The sequence below is a fragment of the Malaya genurostris genome, chromosome 2 (assembly GCF_030247185.1).
Source record: "Malaya genurostris strain Urasoe2022 chromosome 2, Malgen_1.1, whole genome shotgun sequence".
In the NCBI taxonomy this organism is placed as follows: domain Eukaryota; kingdom Metazoa; phylum Arthropoda; class Insecta; order Diptera; family Culicidae; genus Malaya; species Malaya genurostris.
In genome coordinates, this window is record NC_080571.1 from 35,215,339 (window position 1) to 35,231,681 (window position 16,343).

A 16,343-nucleotide genomic window follows, 5' to 3' on the forward strand; every position below is an offset into this window, starting at 1 on the left:
TTTCTGGTGAGTTCCCTTTTGAGAATTGTAATCTTTTGGTTCATTTCTATATCCTTTGTGAGTTTAGTGATAAATATATAAGCAGTTAATTAGGTAAAATTTCGTTGTTCAAGCAGTGAACTACCCCCCGAAGAGGCTAACAGTTAAAAATATGTATTGCAATTGGCGTTTAAGTTCAAATAACTGAATAATTGGTTGAAACAACTGAGACATTTTTTTGCTTTCATGCATACAAGTAACTTTGCTGGGATTGTATCTTTGCTCAATTGCACGAGTGACACCTCATTGAAACGTTTCATTGTTCGCTCAGGGTGTTTGGCATTGCTCAACTGAAACGTTTCATTACTTGTTTGTGGGGCATGTCTTTGTTGGGTGTCGTTGCTAAGCTGCCAGCACGATAAATCAAAAATGACAGATTAGTTAAAACAACAGTCGATTAGTTGTACCTAATTTTAACCAATCAAAATCAGAAAAACAATTAATATTTTAGTTGTTTTGCGATCGCTGGCTTTTCCGTGCATGAGTCACAATCTTGACGTTTTTTAATGTGTTATTCCGATCGAATTCTCGTGTGATTTAGGCGACATGGAAATAAAGTTAGGGAACACTTAGGGAAATCGTGTGCTAAGTGTTAAAATTGTTCTAGTTGAAATATTTCGATGACAGGCAGGAGGATTTTGTTATAGTTCCGGAACGTAGTGAAATGTTGTTCGAATCTGTTTATCTGTTATCTGTGATTGAAGGAATAATTGTTCCGTTGAAATTCACTTTTGCATTATTCTGTCGCTTTTTGAAAATAGTCCAATTTTTAATGCGTTCATTTTGCCTCGTAAGTTTTGTTTTCGATAAGCGAATACGAGATATCAGACGAAACACTGATAAGCTGAAATCAAATTAATAATCATACTCAGATTTCGATTCGTTAATATTTTTTGTGATTGACTGTGCTCGTCGGGAAGCGATTCATAGCACCTTCCCAGAACTGCAGCTCTAATATTTATAGCCTTACTGGGAAGCAGATCCCAAATTTTATCGTCGAAAGCAACCCGTAAGCCCCTTTTGCTTTTCTCGTACAAAAAACGCTATGCAATCACCGTGGAAACCGATTTTTGACCCGATGCCCAGATGACCGAGTGTGGACTCAAGTTTTCGTAATTGGGGGGTCCGTGATATGTGCTAAACAATCCCAGCTAATATGTACTCAATTTTCGCGCCGATGGTTGAACCGAATTTCACAGACTGAGATTCAAATCCGGATACTATTTTTGGTTCCGGTATTAAATCACTCATCACTAGAAGAAAAAACTGAAACCTAAATGCTTGTTTCTATTAAAAATTCAATCAAACAGCAATCAAAATCTGCAAAACAGAACTAAGTTCTTCTTCTTCTTCTCGGTGATGGCAAAACCGATTTTCACCGATTACTATTGACTTTCGTCCGGATTGGACTTCCGATTCCGAAATTGCAAAAGGTGAAGTGTGATTTAGAGCAACGATGCCAAAATCAAAAACAGGATAAAATTCTGCTAAATTTAGCTCAAAACTGTTTCCAATTTGTAAGTGCTGTTAGTTACTATCCAAACGAACCGACTTCGGCTAGATCGGTTATTTTCAGTTCCTCCCGGTAGTACCGGAAACGGTAATCAAAAACTCCGAAACGGTACTCATTTCATCCGGATCGGACTTCTATTCTCAAAACTGTTTCATTTTATATGTTATTTTGAGGATTATGCCCGAGTAGGAAGGTTTTATTCAAGAATGATTTGAAAGTTTCTTGTAGAATACCACAGAAATGTTTATGAGATAAAATGAATAATATGAGAATGGCATCGTCACCCCACTAGGTGGGTTGGAACTGATTTTGTATGGATCTTCTTACCATTTCTCACTAGACTAGATAAGATTAGAGTTACCGAGAAATGGTTTCATCTATAGATAAAATGTTTGATTTGAAATTTTATCAGAGCAAAAGTATATAAGACGTTAAGAATCACTCGAAATCCAAAGGTTCAATAGGTGTGCTGGAAGAAGTGAAATTTTAAGTTTAGTTTTGGTAGTGCTGTAAAAAAAATATTCTAATCCGCAGTTTCCAGGATGTATGCTTTATCAAGATCAAGGGCTAAGTTTGGAATTGTGAAAAAATTAGGATGGTGTTTAGATTTTCCACACAAGGGAACAGTTTGGGAAACCACAGAAAACAGATATACAGGCTCACATATGACCTGTGTGTAAAATTTGCCTAATCTGTATGGTGAACACTTGCAGATGTCACCACGATCGACACGAAGTGCCACCACGCTTTGGGTGCCGCTTTCACATGAGACACAATTTTTGGTGCTTCACGCTAGATTTTTGTTTTGCTGTTGGTTGAAATGACAAGTTCGATGTTGTTTTATTCCGATCGAATTCTCGTGTGATTTATGCGATATGGAAAAAAAGTTGCCTTTAACAGTTAGGGAAATCGTGTGATATGAGTTAAAATTGTTTTAGTTGGAATATTTCGATGACAGGCAGGAGGATTTTGTTATCGTTCCGGAACGAAGAGGACCGTTTTGAAAGATCGCGGCTAATAGTCGAGTTTAGTTTTAGTTTAGTTTAGTTCGAGCCTGTTTATCTGTCATCTGTGGGAAAACCTTGTGTGGATGACGTTCCGAGTCTGAAAGACAACTGCTTTTGTCTTTCTCTATAGAAGGGTAAAAGAATTGCTATAAAAAAAAACAATTTTCAAACGAAGTCTCGGAGACCCATAGTGCTATATACCATTCAACTCAGCTCGACGAGTTCGGAAAATGGGATGGATAGTGCAAATAATCATTTGTGTGTTCTTGATAGCATGTGCGATTATATGTGCTTTTATGATGTATGATTACTAACTCTATATCTTGATGATAAAAGAAAAATTCATTATGCTATGATACAAAATCGAACTTGCATTCCTTTGGATTAGTAGCATAACCTAAGATTTGCTTTAAAATCTCATGCGAATGTAGTTGGCTGTTGGTTCGCCGGGAACAACCCCTAACTTACGTTTTCAATTACAGTTTCGCCGTTTCAAACCCTGTGAAAGAATATACTCGGATCTAGGCTTGCCTTAACTAGACGTTTCAGAAAATTTCCAACGATAAACATCATCGTCAATTCAAAATTTTTTCAACTTACTTGCTATTGAGAAGTGCTGAGGTTTGGAGCTAGACAAAATTGTCTGAAACTTCAACACAACATACGATAAAGAAGGCTTATCTCGAGGTAAGTTTCAACCAAAAAAAAAAAAAAAAACAAACCTTTCTCGATAAAATTTCGTATGAAACTTCACAGGAAACTGATTCACTATGGAACCAGAGAGCGTTAGACCGAGTAGAAGAGTTAACGACACCCAAGCGAAAGATGAATCGCTCGACCATTCAACATTTAACCCGAATCGGAACAGACAAAGCCGCAAAGATTCATTCGATGGTTCAATGGACTGTCGTCCTTCGACCTCCGCTTTAAGCTATGCGAGAGAGTTTCGATCACCGGATGGTGAAGAATATATTAGGAAAGACTACATCACCGGACAAGCCAACGAACTCGGTTTTTCCGCCTGCTTAAGCTCGGAATCCAGTAAGATAACAGTTATCAACCAAGGCTGCCAGATGTCTATGGATGATGATCTAGAGGCAGAAATAATGATCGAGAAGCCGGAATTATTGGATGAAACACGCAGTTTTGAACAGGCAAAGAAAGCTCTGCTGGATCAGATTCGGTTTAAGAAAGTGCTTTTCGAATGTGTTCCGATAAATCGATACCTACTACTAGTAAAATGCATAGACAAACTTTTAAATTTATATATTCATAAATTTGATTCAGACTTGCTAAAGGAATATATGTCGTTGATCGAATTGGGTCTGGAAAGCAATTTTGGTGATGGAAGTGATTATCGGAGTAAGTTCGAACAACTCATGAAACATGTCGAGTTGGAACCAGAGGTCACTGAATTATTAACTAAGTTGTATGATGTCGAATGTTTTTTATTGAGAAGATGTAAACTTTTTCCACACCTCCCAATTCCACCATAATCAAATGTTTCAGAAACTCGTAAAGCAGTTTAGGACAAGCTTCTAGACGCAAAAGTTGAGATTGTTAAAACGCTTGTAGTGATCAATAAATTAAGCGCAGAAGTTGCACCGCGTTAATCTGCGTGGAAGGCATCAACTTAGTCATCTCTTGAGAATAGATTTTTAGGGGGCATTCCACACCAATTCGGTCCCAAAATTTGTTTTTCTCTATAAATTCACAAATAATAATTTTCAAATAAATTTTTAATTCTTACGTGCAAAATTGATATGCTTATAGGGTAACGACTCCCTATTTCATCTGAGCTCCTATTTCCATCTCATCCCTTCATCTCATTACTTTGAACATGAATAATATTTTGAAACGTACCTGAACCAAACTGTGAAATGTTTTAAAATGATTATTTAAGCTATTGTTACACTTTCCCATTGGAAGAAATGGTTTTATATTCTTCGGTGATCGTTTTTTTATTGAAAACAAACTCACTTTTCAATTTAGAACACATTTACGTCCCAAGATTTACAGTTCGTCAAGTTTCTGAATATCTACTAATGATCACTATTTCACACAATTACACTACTATTGAATGCTGGATGACTTCATAATTAGTAATGTTCACTTGAAAGTCACTGAAAGTCTTCATAAGTATGAGATTAAAGTTTTTCACTTAGTTCACTTGATTGCGTTTTCTTTTCATCTCATTTGGTTTCGCAAAGTTGCCAGGTTTTCTCAAAATTACAAAAAAATACTTTTTCTTTTCTCATATGGAAAGGCTATGCAATCGCTGTGAAAACCGACTTCACTACCGAGGCCCGGAGGACCGAGTGTCATATACCATTCGACTCAGTTCGTCGAGATAAAAAAATGTGTGTATGTGACAAATAATGCCACTCAATTATCACAGAGATGGCTGAACCAATTTTCACAAACTTAGATTCAAATGAATGGTCTTATGGCCTTATATAATTATCTCGAATTTCATTTGGATCCAGCTTCCGGTTCCGGAATTACAAGGAAATATGTACAAATATATTTAGAAATGCGCACTCAATTTTATCGGAAATTTCTTGACAGATTTTCACAAACTAAGAAGCAAATAAAAGGTTTTAAAATTATTTAAAAACTTCCCGAAAAAAAGATCTGACTTCCGGTTCCGATATTACAGTGCGATTAGTGCAAATTTTTAATTTCATGAGTATTTTTTCAAAAGTGATGGCGAAACGAGGTGCACATTTTTATAAAACTTACTGCTAAATTAATCTAGTTGGTAGATCTTGTTAGTTAGTGAATATATAAAACTACTTCGGGAGTACTAGTCCTCGGTTTCCGCTTCCGAAAGCACCGATAATAGTGAAGAAAATCTCTAAAAATGGAACTCACTTCGATTTCTTAGCAACGGTTGAGCCGATTTTCACGAATCATGATTCAAATTAAAGCTCTCGTTATCTTTAAATATACTGTGCTATTTCCTTCAAGATCCTACTTCCGGTTACGAAATTATAGGGCGATGAGTGTCAAAACATTCAAATCGTCGTTCAAAATAACGATTCAAAACTAGTTCGCGTCGGTACGTGCGGCTTTGCTCCGTTCGCAGCGTGCTTCGTTCAATTTCGTATAGCGTGCAGGGTTGCCACATTAAAATTTATTTTTCAGGTGAAAAAAATGTAAATTTCTAATTCAATTTGTACCTACTTGTTAGTGTTATTACCAGATCATGATAACGATGCTTTTCTATAAAAGTACACTTATTGCCTTTCTCATATAGAAAGTTAATACAATCACTTGAAAAATTAACTAGTGAAAATTGGCCCAGCGGCTCTATGTCATTCGACACTGTTCATCAAGCTGAGCAATGTATGTGTATGTGCGTGTATGTGAGTACGTATGTGTCAAATAATGTCACTGATAAAATAAAAAATCTCATAGTCTCATAGGTTGCTATTGAATTTCACACCGTCATTTAGAGCGACGATGCAAAAATGGGTGAAATTTTTCTAGATTTGGCTTAAAACTGATTCAATTTGTAGGCTATTTACTTACTAAACGAACCGACTTTGGCTATACTGGTTCCAAGTTCCCGGTTCCAGAAGTATCGGAAATAGTCGTCAAAAAATTTAGAACGAGACTCACTCTATTTTCTCAGAGATGATTTGATCGATTTCCACAAACTGGCTCGAATAAAAGTTCATTTACATTACATTTCTTCGCTCCACTTCATACTCTGAGTTTTTAACGCCCTTAAAAAAAATTTACAGTCTGATAATGATCGTTGCTGTGTGGAATTTTCCAAGAGAGAATCGCAAGTTGACAATTATCGCAGAAAATCGAATCGATGATTCAACTTGATGATTCTCATACTAGGTTGCAATATTTCAAAACCCTTGTGTGGAGCATTCACAGACATTTTCATAGACACAACTTATACAAAGGTTATATGCACATAGTTAGAATAAGCGGCAATAGTAAAATGATTCTATCGCAATTATCAACTGCCTGTATAGAATCGGATCGCGAAACGAGAATAAGCGACCGTTTGTTGCTTCAGAGAGAATTCCCACAGCAGCGAGCTAACCTTTGATTCTGAGACGGGTCATCGAGAGAAATTCTCTCTCGCACTGGTGCTCATCCCATGTAAAATGAATCATGCCGGTTTTTGTTGTTGCTGCGATGATATCCGTCTCTCTTTGATGGCACTGATTGAATCGTGTGAAGAGTTGCTAACAGATCGACTGAAAAGTTCGTATCGTTTCTATGAGAGGGCACCACTAGAATAAAATCCATACCATTTTCAGTTAGTACCAACCTTCAAAAGATACGTGTATAAATTTGACAGCTGTCTGATTATTAGTTTGTGAGATATTGCATTTTGAGTGAAGCTACTTTTGTTATTGTGAAAAAAATGGAAAAAAAGGAATTTCGTGTGTTGATGAAACACTACTTTTTGATGAAAAAAGTGCCGCCGATAACAAAAAATGGCTTGATGAGTGTTATCCAGACTCTGCACCGGGCGAAGCACCACTTACGAATTGGTTTGCAAAATTTCGTACTGGTCATATGAGCACCGAAGACGATGAACGCAGTGGACGTCCAAAAGAGGCTGTTACCGATGAAAACATGAAAAAAATCCACAAAATGATTTTCAATGACCGTAAAGTGAAGTTGATCGAGATAGCTGACCTAAAGATATCAAAGGAACGTGTTGGACATATTATTCACGAATATTTGGATATGAGAAAGCTTTATGCAAAATGGGTGCCGCGTGAGCTCACAATCGATCAAAAACAACAACGAATTGATGATTCTGAGCAGTGTTTGGAGCTGTTATATTGAAATAAAATCGATTTTTTTCGTCGATATATAACAATGGACGAAACATGGCTCCATCACTTCACTCCGGAGTCCAATCGACAGTCAGCTGACTGGACTGCACGCGATGAACCGAACCCAAAGCGTGGGTAGACTCAACAATCGGCCGATAAGGTTATGGCGTCTGTAGTTTGGGATTCGCACGGTATAATTTTCATCGACTACCTTGAAAAGGGAAAAACCATCAACAGTGACTGTTATATAGCGTTATTAGAGCGTTTGAAGGACGAAATTTCAAAAAAACGGCCTCATTTGAAGAAGAAAAAAGTTTTGTTTCATCAAGACAATGCACCGTGTCACAAGTCGATGAAAACCATGCTGAAATTGAACGAATTGGGCTTCGAATTGCTCCCTCATCCACCGTATTCTCCAGATTTGGCCCCAGTGACTTTTTCCTGTTCTCAGACCTCAAGAGAATGCTCGCTGGTAAAAAAATTTAGAAGCAATGAAGAGGTAATCGCTGAAACTGAGGCCTATTTTGAGGCAAAGGACAAATCGTACTACAAAAATGGTATCAAAAAGTTGGAAGATCGCTATAATCGCTGTATCGCCTCTGATGGCAATTATGTTGAATAATAAAAACGAATTTTGGCAAAAAAATGTGTGTTTCTATTAAACGATACGAACTTTTCAGCCGAACTGTTAGAGAGCGTTCTTCGATACGATAAAAGCCATTCTTGTTTGCAATACATATTTAAACTAAATGTGCTTCAATCAATAGGAATTTAGATGGTATAAATCAATTTACGAGCGTTTAAATTTAAGAGGGACAAACCTTAAGCGACTAGTTTTGCAGTTTTTTTCAGTTTCTCAGATTGTTCCGATCTCTTAATAATATTTCAGTTTCTCCGATGTATCACTTAACCAAAATGTTCACAAACAAATTTAAACCGATAACGACTCGGGTAATATAATTTCCCAGGAAGTGTATCCATGCTCTCACTCCCCGAATAGATTTGTATAACTTTCTAATCTGCTTCCCTCATACGAAGTATCCAGCACTGAAACAAGACACTGGTCGTGTGTGTCCCGACTGACCCTTTCTGCTCAATCTTGAACGGTCAACTTTTTATTTTTTTGTTGAGTCGGTCCCTGTCCAAATGCATGTTCACTTTTAACAGCAGCGCTGGCCATAACTTCTCCCAAATAAACCGAGTGATGAGCCATGAAGCAAGCAAGAGCTTGAATCAATTCAATCAGCTTTTTGACTATGCTGTGCCAGGAAATCCTATCTCGGTCCGAAATCGTATCAGACTCTACACAGTTTCCAGCACTCAGTTTCGGCCAATAACCAGTCAGCTTCGGCAAACGGGAAGACCGGGAGAAAAAAAAACGCTTTCAAAAGCATATTAAAAAGTTCCTTTCCAGAGAACGGGCGACAAGCAACAGGTTTTTTTTAGTCTCGATTCCAGGATCTTTCCGCCTCCACCCCCGCATGGTTCGTGTTCGTTTCTTGGCAGGGGCTACCTTGTTTGACATGCGATTCGGGTAATGGGCTTGTTAACGTGTTCTGACAGCAGAACTATATGGGTGTTATTTCCGGAGGAAGACCGGCCGCCATGGGTGGATTCCCGTTGTACCGAACTCTTTATGCACGTCAGAAAGTTAAGCACATGTCAGTACTCGGATATGAATATGTAATTATTTTCGCATGCTACCCACACTTCTATCGGGGGTCGGTGGAGAACGAAAGAGGTGGAAATTCAGTCCCATCAAGCTGGTCGTTTCACATGTTCGCGCGCTGAGTGGAACGCGCGGTACGAGTGGAGTGAATTTCCATTAATTAAAGTCGGTGGCTTTGGGAGAGGGGTGGTAGCAGAATGAATTTTCATCACCCCCAACGCAGTGATGTGGATTTTAAACTGATTTTTTCTTCAAAAACTCAATTAAAACGAGTAAGAAATTGATTCAATTTAATTGCTATTATTTTTCGTTCTATTTCGGTTTCCTGTCGGCACACATTTCATTTCAACCACACGGAATCGATTATAATCAAGTTTTGAAGCACCCAGAATACAATTAAAATTTTCCCCACAAAAAACGAGACCATCCGATATCGAGAATGAAAAATATCACTTTGAAGAAATGAAAATTGGAAATCGATGCAGAAACTTTTGCAGCCGATGCCACCTAGCACATACACACACATGCACACCGCTCTTTAGTGTGTTTCGTTTTATCATTGTGTTTGTTTGAATGCATAACGATACCGAAGGGAACTAATTAAATTTGTTCATTCTTCTCAATATGGCATGATGTCATGTGATGTCGTGTTTAAAATTCAGAAACAGTGTCGATTGGATTTATTTTTCGAAAACCATTCAAATTATTCATTCGTATATGATTCGGAAGCAGATTTCGGGTATTTTTCGAAATGAGTGGAAGCCAATTTTTTATTTGCTCGAACTTCAATAACATCTGTGTCTTCAGTCGAACTAGTCATTCATCGAATCATTTATAGTTCATATGTTAGGTAACAATATTTTATATTATTTTATTTTCCATTTCACCTACTAGGTTTTTGACCTTCAACCTTCAGCTGCAATTCTCAATTTGTTATTTGGAAAAATATGCATTAGTTTTTACCTCAGCAACCTCTGAACTAAAGAACTGTAACGATGAGTGAAAAGCACCATTGATGTTTTGACCGGATTTACCGATAATCCAACCTGACAACACCATTGCTCAACAGATCGCAGGGCTTGTGCTCCATTAAATCAAAGAGAGTGTTAATGCTTATACTGGTCGTCAATATATGATAACCGTCGGCAAAACCCGGGAATCCAAGGCCATTAAGTTTACTTAACAGACCATCAGCGACTAGGTTCCATAAAAGTGGGGATAGTACACCACCTTGAGGACACCCACAGACACTCAGATTTCTAATCTCTGCTTGCCGAAGCGATGAACAAAGAAGTCTTGAAGGTATGCCATGACCACGGGCTGCTTCCAGAATTGAATTGAAAGACACGTTATCAAAAGCATCTTCAATACCTAGGAAAACTCCCAAGCAAGATTGCTTTTGTAAGAAAGCATTTTCAATGCAGTACACAACATCATGCAATAGGGTTGTAGTTGACTTTTCACGCTGGTAAGCATGTTGCATTCCATGTAGTGGATGCACACCCAAACTAACATTCCTGATATAGTGATCAGGAATGTTAGTTTGGGTGTGCATTCCACTGTTTTAAGAAGAAATGAGCTAAGACTGATAGGCCTGAAACTCTTCGCTTCCTCATAAGTGTCGCGACCGCCTTTGGGAATAAATTTGACAATTATTTCCTGCCAGGCTCTTGGAATATATCCTGTCGCATGACTAAAAGTAAGTATTTTCTTCAAAACATGTTTGAAATGTTCATACCCTTTCTGCGATAACACTGGGAAAACTCCATTCTTTCCAGGAGACTTGTACGGAGCAAAACTCTCAACTGCACATTTGACCGATTCACAACGCTTCGAGCAAGGGCCCAAGAATCGTAACTACCCGAAAAAGTCTCGGGAAGAGCTGTCGGTGATGGATCGATACATCCTGGAAAGTGAGTGTTAAAAAGATAGTGAAGTACATCACCTTCATCAGACAAGTACCCACCATCTAAAGTTCTTAAGAAACCGACATTAAAGTCCTTAGATTTCGAAAGCATTTTTGTAAGCTCTTCGAGTCGACACGAATGCCTCCGACCCATCTCTGCGTCGGTGGTTACAAGCTCTTCTGTATAGTCATAGAGGTCCAAGTTTGTAGATTCGGGATTACGATATGTGATAGTATCAAATTTAACGTTTAAACGATCAAAAAAGATGTACTTATGATCAGATAACGAAAGTTTGAGCTCATCGGAGACGAGCCAATTTACCAACTCATGCGCAATTCTATCAGAGCAGAGAGTTACGTCCAAAATCTCCTCTCTTCCAGATCTCGAAAAAATTGGACGATTTCCAATATTGACTATGTTTGGTGGACTTATACCAACTGTACAGGTGGACCGTAGCATTATTCTTAGCCAGTTGGGAAACCGCTACCGACACTACAATATACCAAAAGTGTAGGTCGCACCTTTTCGGAATAACAAAGCGTTATTGTGGCAACCCCCTTGAATTCAATTTTTTATTCATAACTTGTTTCAAGTTATTTTTTATGCATACTTTGTTTGGAATAATTGAAGAAAATAAAAAATACCATATTTTTGTTGAAGGTAGTGCATAGGTTTGTTGTTTTTTTTTCTCAAAGTTATACAACATTTTACCTTTTTTACCTATGATAAAACCTTACAGCGAAGCGAAATATGCAACTTTATGCAGCTGATTTTTATTAAATTTATAGGGAAGGATATGCCCAATACCATAAAAAAATTCGAAGTGGAACTCGATGGAACTTTTTTTTAGACCATTCCAAAGTCAGTTTTAGTTATTGTATTATGACAACCCCCTTAAAACTAATTTTCTAATAATAACTTGTTTCAAGTTATTTTTTTTACATATTTTGTTTGGAATAATTGTAGAAAATATAAAATTCCATAATTTTGTAGAAGGTAATGCATAGATTTATTCTTTACTGAAAAAGTTATACATCATTTCACCTATTTTAACCGAGGAAACCTTGTACCGAAGCGAAATATGCAACTTAATGCGGCAAACTTTTACTATACTTTTAGGAAATTATATTCCTAATCAAATTTTTTTTATAATAAGAATATCATGAGTACTATTCGTGTGACTCATTTTCACGGAGGGTGTCACGCGTCTGCTATTCCAATTTTTAAAGTGAGCTGATAGCTCACAGCTCTTCTTAAAAGAACCGCAGCTCACCAGTCCACCGCACTGGTAAGCAGGGATGCCAGGTTCACAGATTAATCTGTATTTCACAGATTTTCAACCTTTTGCACAGATTTAAAAAATGGGACAGATTTTCACAGATTTCTAAAAACGGTCACAGATTTACACAGGTTCTGAAATCTATCACAGATTTTTGGAATTGAGTTTAGCACCAAAAATTACAGAACGTTAGGAAATAGTGAGCCCTTTTTTTGCTTACCAAAATGATTCCGATTAGTTATTATGGAAACGGGGAAACGTGCACAGATTTTGCACAGACAGGTTTTTGGCTTGATCACAGATTTTTTAAAAAATGACCTCGTATCCCTGCTGGTAAGGTGGAAACAAGCTACAAACTGAACGGATTTTCGGCTCTTGAAGAACGAGTTATAAATGAGAAGAAATGTGTACATGAGCTTTTGTTCGTTTTTCCAAATGTGTATTTATCCTTCTTCAACAGATTGAATGAGCCGTTGCCAATAAGAAATCTTACCTCTCACTCAGTAGGCTGAGGTACATTCAGGGATGCCACTTTTGCAGATATTCTCAAATACGACATAATAATAATTCACAAACAAGTTAATTCGCATAGCATTGTTCTTTGTGTATAAATGATTTCGATCATGCATATGAAAGAAAAACGGCGCAAAAAAAACGGCGCTCAAAACAAACCTTCAGTTCAATTTAAATGAGCTGATGAGCTAATACATTGAATCGATTCCCATCAGTGAGCTGATCGGTTCAGAGCTGCTCACCAGTAGGAGCTGCTTCGCACATCTCTAAATGAGCGTCGCACGATCAATATATCATCTTAAAAAACGTGTTGCTTCGCGATAACTCAATTTATTTACACGTTTTAAAATTTAATCTCTTCGTAAAGGTTTGTACTTTTGCAATATTTTTTCATATTTTGATTGGATAACATTTTTCCATTTTTTTAATATGTGTTGAACTTTTGATAATTTTTCGGATTTTCAATATTTAAAACCCACTTTGAAAAGGCCTAAAAAAATTGCATCGAGTTCCGCTTAAATTTTTTATAATATTGTTAATTGTCAAAAAGTAAACAAAATAAAAGTCCCAACAATTTGCTTAAGTTGCGCTTGCGAGCATAAGCATGTTTATGCGTGTTTACGCGCACTTTGTAGTAGATACTTAGGTAATAGAGGTAGATTCTACGTAGATAAATCCAAAAAAAATTGTTTTTTAAATAAAGTGAATATATCTCAAAAAATAATTTTTTTCAGACTATTTATATCTTCAGTAAAATACTACAATGTTTTTTTCTTCAAAATGAGATAGAAAAAAAAATTTTTTTTTTGTGAAAAAAAATTATTTTTATTCGAATTGGTGCTACCCCCTTAACAAAAATTAAGGTGCTACTTTCAAAAGAAGCGTAATATAATCTTGTAAAACTTCTTCGAAGACACGTTAGCTCTCAAAAATCAGTGAAAGTCAAAAAAGAGGTTTGCAGATTTTCTCTCTGAGAATTTGCTCTTTGGGAGGACCAAGTGTCATTCACAATCAAGAGGAGGTCGTCTCTTGCTCATTGAAACTAATTGTTACGGTTATCGCTGAATGGCGGTTCTGCATTCTTAATGGCTGTAGAGTTGACTGCGAAAATGTTACCGCAGAGACGGGACTCGAACTCGCAGCTAGCTTCTATCCGAGCAAATTATTTTGCCTATTAAACTAATTCGACAGCTTATGAGAAAGACATGATTACCGGTTTCTAGAATTTAGTCATTTGGAGGTTTGGTACCTCCACATGGGTAACCAGTTTGTGCAAAGTGCACATGACTTGTTTCATGTTTTTACGTTTCGTCTTCGACTCATCAGTGCATCAGCAGATTATGTTGAACTGCTGATGCAAACCCCCGGATCAACATAATCATAATCATTGCGCTTCGGCGCAAACAGGTGTTTTGCAAAAAACATTAACTTTGCGTCTTCTCAGCGGATTATGTTGATAATAATGCGGTATCAATAAATAATGCGGTATCAATTCTGCACAGTTACTTTTGTGACTTTCCTGGTGGCAGCTGTCTAGTTTTTTTTTAACTCCTGTATGTTTTGGGACACTGTACCTTCCTTCCGAAAGTGCCACTTGACAATTGCCCAATACCTTTCAATTGGCCGAAGATCCGGGCAGTTCGGTGGGTTGATGTCCTTTTCCACGAATTGTACATTATTTTTTGACAACCACTGTAGAACGGAGTTGGCGTAGTGGGCTGAAGCCAAATCCGGCCAGAAAAGAGGAGGAACCTTACGCTTTCTGTACAGTGGCAGCATTCTCTTCTTCAAACATTCTTCCTCGTACACCTTGGCGTTAATTGTGCCCTTCGTGAAGAAAATCGACGACCGCAAACCACAGGTACAAATTGCTTGGCAGACCAACACCTTCTGCCCAAACTTTTCCATCGCCACCGTGGTGTCAGCGTCGTCCAGGTCCTGGTACACCGATTTCGTATAATATTGCGGTCCGGGCAGCGCTCGAGAACATTCCTTGGCGAGAATCTTCCTTGACGTAGGATCAGGATGCATCCGTCTTTATTCTGTAGAATCCGGTTATACAGTTTTCGCGCTCTTGTTTTGGCCTGAACTTGCTGTACCAGGGACTTTTTTGGCACCTTCTGTTTCTTGTACGTTTTCAGGGAGTTCCGAACTTCGATCCGTTGAATCATCCCGATGCTGGTGTTGAACTGCTTGGCCAAATCCTGCGTCGACGCCGATGGGTTTTTCCTGATGTACTCAACCACTTTTAAGTTTCGGCCGGGCTGGCTAGGACTCGTTTTCCTACCGGATTGGGGCAAATCCTTCATGGAAAGGGTCTTACCGAACTTCTCGATAATATTTTTGACACTGGTGTGGTGCTCTTTCACCCGTTTTGCAATTTCGTTGTACGTGACACCACTTTCTGAGCACCAAGTGTGCAGAATTTTCTTTCGCGTTTCCGGATCAATTCGACTCATCATTGAAACGATAAACCGTACCGAAACCAATCGATTGCGCAGCTGTTATTGCCATGTAAACAAACATGTTACCGCAAAACACGCTGCAAAAAATAAAGCCATTTCAGAGTAATAACTGTTTGAATGTTGCTAACTACTTATCGATGCACTCCTTAACTGTAAATGAAAAGTATTTATCAATTCCGCTCATTTTAGTAGACTCCTTTATGTTCATTTAGAATTTTTTGTGAAAATTGCCTTTCTAGGGTAACGGCTCCCTATTTCATCTGAGCTCCTATTTCGATCTAATCCCTTCACCTCATTACTTTGAACATAATTAATATCTTACCACGTACCTGAAGCTTTAGAATGTTTTAAAATGATTATTCAAGCTATTGTCACACTTTCTCATTGGAAGAAATGGTTTTGAATTCTTCGGTGATCGTTTTTTTTTTAAACAAACTCACTTTTCAATTTAGGACACATTTTCGTCTCAAGATTTACAGTTCGTTATGTTTCTGAATATCTACTAATCGATTCGTCTCAAAACATGATCACTTTTTCTAAACCTACTTGTATTGTGTAATGGGGAAAAGGAACTTATATACTAACTTACTAACTAATACAGAGAACGAATCGATTCAATTGAAGATTGCATCGATTTTTGTCGGAATTTGCTTATAATATTATGTGACATTACATCTAATGGTTCTATATTTGTGAGTCTGTGTAACTCATTTGTACTAAACCAGGGAGGACGCTTCAGAATCATTTTCAGAATTTTATTCTGAATCCTTTGAAGCGTTTTCTTCCTGGTGGAACAACAGCTTGACCAAATTGGTACCGCATAAAGCATGGCTGGTCTGAAAATTTGTTTATAAATTAACAATTTGTTTTTTAGACAGAGCTTAGAATTTCTGTTTATAAGAGGATATAAACATTTAATATATTTATTACACTTTGCCTGGATTCCTTCAATGTGATCCTTGAAAGTGAGTTTTTTTGTCATACGTTAAACCTAAGTATTTAGCTTGATCAGACCATGTCAATTCCAAGCCATTCAATTTGAGAATGTGATTATTGTTTGGTTTAAGAAAAGAAGCTCTTGGCTTGTGAGGAAAGATAATTAATTGCGTTTTTGCTGCATTTGGTTTAATTTTCCAT

General features: G+C 37.5%; 1 protein-coding gene and 1 long non-coding RNA gene across 2 annotated transcripts in view; one reads left to right on the forward strand and one right to left on the reverse strand.

The window, feature by feature from the left end:
• The window catches only part of LOC131428582 (putative uncharacterized protein DDB_G0271606), a 149,457-nt gene that overhangs the window by 70,992 nt on the left and 62,122 nt on the right, over positions 1 to 16,343 (reverse strand). The gene's annotated exons all lie outside the window — the stretch shown is intronic.
• LOC131430274 (uncharacterized) lies at positions 2,013 to 4,205 on the forward strand. The gene is made up of 3 exons (XR_009229508.1): positions 2,013 to 2,096; positions 3,042 to 3,246; positions 3,316 to 4,205. It is a non-coding gene; the product is annotated as an uncharacterized LOC131430274 (long non-coding RNA).